The sequence below is a fragment of the Parambassis ranga genome, unplaced genomic scaffold (assembly GCF_900634625.1).
Source record: "Parambassis ranga unplaced genomic scaffold, fParRan2.1 scaffold_21_arrow_ctg1, whole genome shotgun sequence".
NCBI classification, from domain to species: Eukaryota; Metazoa; Chordata; class Actinopteri; family Ambassidae; genus Parambassis; species Parambassis ranga.
Genome location: NW_021144767.1, coordinates 8,980,743 through 8,987,895, shown reverse-complemented (window position 1 = coordinate 8,987,895; position 7,153 = coordinate 8,980,743).

Below are 7,153 nucleotides of genomic sequence, written 5' to 3'. Positions count from 1 at the left end.
TGAAATTTGCTGACTTTTGAAATGCACATATAAAAATGGCTCTATAGCGCCCCCAACGCGTAGCCCCTCTGGCCGGTTTGACACAGGATTATGAAAATTGGCACACATATGTATCACCTCAAGACGCACAAAAAAGTCTCTTGGACCCCCCCTCCAAACCCAACAGGAAGTCCGCCATTTGAAGGTTTGTGGCCATTTTTGGCGATGTGTGACCCTGCTGCCAAACTTTTCACGCCTCGCATACTTCAACGGATTGAGCTGAAATTCGCCGTGTCCACTCAGGACACCATAGGGAATAGACGCATTCCAAAACTCTTACAAAAGTCTGACGGTGTGGCCGGGGCGTGGCCTCAAGTTTGACCATTTCTGAGGACACAGAAAGTCTCTATAACTTCTTCGTTTTCTGTCCGATCTGTACGAAATGTCACATGTATGATCAGAGTCTGACCCTAAACACATCTATACAACAATATTGAGGCTTTGACAGAGCGCCACCTACTGGCTACACAAAATTTTGTGTTTTCATAGGTTTTTCTGCCTGCCCCTGTGGCCTGTTTTGAGTAGGGTCACGAAAATTGGCACACATGTGTATCACCCCAAGATGCACAAAAAAGTCTCTTGGACCCCCCCTCCAAACCCAACAGGAAGTCCGCCATTTTGAAATTTCTGTTAATTTTTGGCGATTTGTGACCCTGCTGCAAAACTTTTCACGCCTCGCATACTTCATCCAAATGAGCTAAAACTCACTGTGTCCACTCAGGACACCATAGGGAATAGACGCATTCCAAAACTCTTACAAAAGTCTGACGGTGTGGCGGGGGCGTGGCCTCAAAGTTGACCATTCGCCATTACAAAGGAAGTCACTGTATTTATTGCCCTAATGCGTAGCCCCGCTGGCCAGTTTGACACAGGATCACAAGAATTAGCACACATGTGTATCACCCCAAGTCGCACAAAAAAGTCTCTTGGACCCCCCCTCTAAACCCAACAGGAAGTCCACCATTTTGACTTTTTTTTGTAATTTTTACCGTTTTCTGACCGTGCTATAAAACTTTTCGTGCCTCGCATACTTCATGCAATTCAGCTGAAATTCACTGTGTCCACTCAGGACACCATAGCGAATAGACGCATTCCAAAACTCTTTCAAAAGTATTACCGTGTGGTGGGGGAGTGGCCTCAAAGTTGACCATTCGCCATTACAAAGGAACTCGCTGTGTTTTATGCAGTACTACCCATATACTTTATGCAATGTGGACAAAATCTTACAGTACTGCCATGGAGCCGAGTCTAAACAGATATATATGCTAATAGGATGATACGGTCATAGCGCCACCTACTGGTAGCAGGAAAGTTTGGTTGTAAACATGTGTTTGTTGTATATCTGTGGAAATGAGAGGAGGAGAGCATAGCACAGGAGAGTATAGGAGACGAGAGCATAGAAGAGAAGACTGCGATGACCCCGCGGATCGCAAGGTGCGCGAGGGCCCGCAATGCTGCTTGCAGCTTTAATTAGGGCCCGAGCACCGAATGGTGCAAGAGCCCTATTGAAACCCTTAGGATTATTATTAGGGCCCGAGCACCGAATGGTGCAAGAGCCCTATTGAAACCCTTAGGATTATTAGGGCCCGAGCACCGAATGGTGCAAGAGCCCTATTGAAACCCTTAGGATTATTAGGGCCCGAGCACCGAATGGTGCAAGAGCCCTATTGAAACCCTTAGGATTATTAGGGCCCGAGCACCGAATGGTGCAAGAGCCCTATTGAAACCCTTAGGATTATTAGGGCCCGAGCACCGAATGGTGCAAGAGCCCTATTGAAACCCTTAGGATTATTATTTTTTTTTTTTTTTTTTTTTTTTTTTTTTTTTCCCCCTCCGAGATCGCATTTTTGGAGGCTTTAACATGCCCAAAAACTCACCAAACTTGGTAGAAAAATTCATTCGCCCGAAAAATTTTGAAATTTGCTGACTTTTGAAATGCACATATAAAAATGGCTCTATAGCGCCCCCAACGCGTAGCCCCTCTGGCCGGTTTGACACAGGATTATGAAAATTGGCACACATATGTATCACCTCAAGACGCACAAAAAGTCTCTTGGACCCCCCCTCCAAACCCAACAGGAAGTCCGCCATTTGAAGGTTTGTGGCCATTTTTGGCGATGTGTGACCCTGCTGCCAAACTTTTCACGCCTCGCATACTTCAACGGATTGAGCTGAAATTCGCCGTGTCCACTTAGGACACCATAGGGAATAGACGCATTCCAAAACTCTTACAAAAGTCTGACGGTGTGGCCGGGGCGTGGCCTCAAAGTTTGACCATTTCTGAGGACACAGAAAGTCTCTATAACTTCTTCGTTTTCTGTCCGATCTGTACGAAATGTCACATGTATGATCAGAGTCTGACCCTAAACACATCTATACAACAATATTGAGGCTTTGACAGAGCGCCACCTACTGGCTACACAAAATGTTGTGTTTTCATAGGTTTTTCTGCCTGCCCCCCCTGGCCTGTTTTGAGTAGGGTCATGAAAATTGGTACACATGTGTATCACCCCAAGATGCACAAAAAAGTCTCTTGGACCCCCCCTCCAAACCCAACAGGAAGTCCGCAATTTTGAAATTTCTGTTAATTTTTGGCGATTTGTGACCCTCTTACAAAACTTTTCACGCCTCGCATACTTCATCCAAATGAGCTAAAACTCACTGTGTCCACTCAGGACACCATAGGGAATAGACGCATTCAAAAACTCTTACAAAAGTCTGACGGTGTGGCGGGGGCGTGGCCTCAAAGTTGACCATTCGCCATTACAAAGGAACTCACTGTATTTATTGCCCTAATGCGTAGCCCCGCTGGCCAGTTTGACACAGGATCATGAGAATTAGCACACATGTGTATCACCCCAAGACGCACAAAAAAGTCTCTTGGACCCCCCCTCCAAACCCAACAGGAAGTCCACCATTTGACTTTTGTGGCCATTTTTTGCCTATTTGTGACCCTGCTTCAAAACTTTTCACGCCTCACATACTTCATGCAATTGAGCTGAAATTCACTGTGTCCACTCAGGACACCACAGGGAATAGACGCATTCCAAAACTCTTACAAAAGTATTACAGTGTGGTGGGGGCGTGGCCTCAAAGTTGACCATTCGCCATTACAAAGGAACTCCCTGTATTTTTTGTCCTAACGCGTAGCCCCTCTGGCCAGTTTGACACAGGATCATGAAAATTAGCACACATGTGTATCACCCCAAGACGCACAAAAAAGTCTCTTGGACCCCCCCTCCAAACCCAACAGGAAGTCCGCCATTTTGACTTTTGTGGCCATTTTTTGCCTATTTGTGACCCTGCTTCAAAACTTTTCATGGCTCACATACTTTTTGCAATTAAGCTGAAATTCACTGTGTCCACTCAGGACACCATAGGGAATAGACGCATTCCAAAACTCTTTCAAAAGTATTACCATGTGGCAGGGGAGTGGCCTCAAAGTTGACCATTCGCCATTACAAAGGAACTTGCTGTGTTTTCTGCAGTACTACCCATATACTTTATGCAATGTGGACAAAATCTTACAGTACTGCTATGGACCTGAGTGTGAACAGATATATATGCTAATAGGATGATATGGTCATAGCGCCACCTACTGGTAGCAGGAAAGTTTGGTTGTAAACGTGTTCGTTGTATATCTGTGGAAATGAGAGGAGGAGAGCATAGGACAGGAGAGTATAGGAGACGAGAGCATAGGAGAGAAGACTGCGATGACCCCGCGGATCGCAAGGTGCGCGAGGGCCCGTAATGCTGCTTGCAGCTTTAATTATTTTTTTTTTTTTTTTTTCCCCCTCCGAGATCGCATTTTTGGAGGCCTTAACATGCCCAAAAACTCACCAAACTTGGTAGAAAAATTCATTCGCCCGAAAAATTTTGAAATTTGCTGACTTTTGAAATGCACATATAAAAATGGCTCTATAGCGCCCCCAACGCGTAGCCCCTCTGGCCGGTTTGACACAGGATTATGAAAATTGGCACACATATGTATCACCTCAAGACGCACAAAAAAGTCTCTTGGACCCCCCCTCCAAACCCAACAGGAAGTCCGCCATTTGAAGGTTTGTGGCCATTTTTGGCGATGTGTGACCCTGCTGCCAAACTTTTCACGCCTCGCATACTTCAACGGATTGAGCTGAAATTCGCCGTGTCCACTCAGGACACCATAGGGAATAGACGCATTCCAAAACTCTTACAAAAGTCTGACGGTGTGGCCGGGGCGTGGCCTCAAAGTTTGACCATTTCTGAGGACACAGAAAGTCTCTATAACTTCTTCGTTTTCTGTCCGATCTGTACGAAATGTCACATGTATGATCAGAGTCTGACCCTAAACACATCTATACAACAATATTGAGGCTTTGACAGAGCGCCACCTACTGGCTACACAAAATGTTGTGTTTTCATAGGTTTTTCTGCCTGCCCCCCTGGCCTGTTTTGAGTAGGGGCATGAAAATTGGTACACATGTGTATCACCCCACGATGCACAAAAAAGTCTCTTGGACCCCCCCTCCAAACCCAACAGGAAGTCCGCAATTTTGAAATTTCTGTTAATTTTTGGCGATTTGTGACCCTCCTACAAAACTTTTCATGCCTCGCATACTTCATCCAAATGAGCTAAAACTCACTGTGTCCACTCAGGACACCATAGGGAATAGACGCATTCAAAAACTCTTACAAAAGTCTGACGGTGTGGCGGGGGCGTGGCCTCAAAGTTGACCATTCGCCATTACAAAGGAACTCACTGTATTTATTGCCCTAATGTGTAGCCCCGCTGGCCAGTTTGACACAGGTTCATGAAAATTAGCACACATGTGTATCACCCCAAGACGCACAAAAAAGTCTCTTGGACCCCACCTCCAAACCCAACAGGAAGTCCGCCATTTTGACTTTTGTGGCACTTTTTTGCCTATTTGTGACCCTGCTTCAAAACTTTTCACGCCTCACATACTTCATGCAATTGAGCTGAAATTCACTGTGTCCACTCAGGACACCATAGGGAATAGATGCATTCCAAAACTCTTTCAAAAGTATTACCGTGTGGCAGGGGAGTGGCCTCAAAGTTGACCGTTCGCCATTACAAAGGAACTCGCTGTGTTTTATGCAGTACTACCCATATACTTTATGCAATGTGGACAAAATCTTACAGTACTGCTATGGACCTGAGTCTGAACAGATATATATGCTAATAGGATGATACGGTCATAGCGCCACCTACTGGTAGCAGGAAAGTTTGGTTGTAAACATGTGTTCGTTGTATCTCTGTGGAAATAAGAGGAGAGCATAGGACAGGAGAGTACAGGAGACAAGAGCATAGGAGAGAAGACTGCGATGACCCCGCGGATCGCAAGGTGCGCGAGGGCCCGCAATGCTGCTTGCAGCTTTAATTAGGGCCCGAGCACCGAATGGTGCAAGAGCCCTATTGAAACCCTTAGGATTATTATTTTTCATTTTTTTTTTTCCTTCCCCCCCTAAGATCGCATTTTTGGGGGCCTTAACATGCCCAAAAACTCACCAAACTTGGTAGAAAAATTCATTCGCCCGAAAAATTTTGAAATTTGCTGACTTTTGAAATGCACATATAAAAATGGCTCTATAGCGCCCCCAACGCGTAGCCCCTCTGGCCGGTTTGACACAGGATTATGAAAATTGGCACACATATGTATCACCTCAAGACGCACAAAAAAGTCTCTTGGACCCCCCCTCCAAACCCAACAGGAAGTCCGCCATTTGAAGGTTTGTGGCCATTTTTGGCGATGTGTGACCCTGCTGCCAAACTTTTCACGCCTCGCATACTTCAACGGATTGAGCTGAAATTCGCCGTGTCCACTCAGGACACCATAGGGAATAGACGCATTCCAAAACTCTTACAAAAGTCTGACGGTGTGGCCGGGGCGTGGCCTCAAAGTTTGACCATTTCTGAGGACACAGAAAGTCTCTATAACTTCTTCGTTTTCTGTCCGATCTGTACGAAATGTCACATGTATGATCAGAGTCTGACCCTAAACACATCTATACAACAATATTGAGGCTTTGACAGAGCGCCACCTACTGGCTACACAAAATGTTGTGTTTTCATAGGTTTTTCTGCCTGCCCCCCTGGCCTGTTTTGAGTAGGGTCATGAAAATTGGTACACATGTGTATCACCCCAAGATGCACAAAAAAGTCTCTTGGACCCCCCCTCCAAACCCAACAGGAAGTCCGCAATTTTGAAATTTCTGTTAATTTTTGGCGATTTGTGACCCTCCTACAAAACTTTTCACGCCTCGCATACTTCATCCAAATAAGCTAAAACTCACTGTGTCCACTCAGGACACCATAGGGAATAGACGCATTCAAAAACTCTTACAAAAGTCTGACGGTGTGGCGGGGGCGTGGCCTCAAAGTTGACCATTCGCCATTACAAAGGAACTCACTGTATTTATTGCCCTAATGCGTAGCCCCGCTGGCCAGTTTGACACAGGATCATGAGAATTAGCACACATGTGTATCACCCCAAGACGCACAAAAAAGTCTCTTGGACCCCCCCTCCAAACCCAACAGGAAGTCCACCATTTTGACTTTTGTGGCCATTTTTTGCCTATTTGTGACCCTGCTTCAAAACTTTTCACGCCTCACATACTTCATGCAATTGAGCTGAAATTCACTGTGTCCACTCAGGACACCACAGGGAATAGACGCATTCCAAAACTCTTACAAAGGTCTTACGGTGTGGTGGGGGCGTGGCCTCAAAGTTGACCATTCGCCATTACAAAGGAACTCCCTGTATTTTTTGCCCTAATGTGTAGCCCCGCTGGCCAGTTTGACACAGGTTCATGAAAATTAGCACACATGTGTATCACCCCAAGACGCACAAAAAAGTCTCTTGGACCCCGCCTCCAAACCCAACAGGAAGTCCGCCATTTTGACTTTTGTGGCAATTGTTTGCCTATTTTTGACCCTGCTTCAAAACTTTTCACGCCTCACATACTTCATGCAATTGAGCTGAAATTCACTGTGTCTACTCAGGACACCATAGGGAATAGATGCATTCCAAAACTCTTTCAAAAGTATTACCGTGTGGCGGGGGAGTGGCCTCAAAGTTGACCGTTCGCCATTACAAAGGAACTCGCTGTG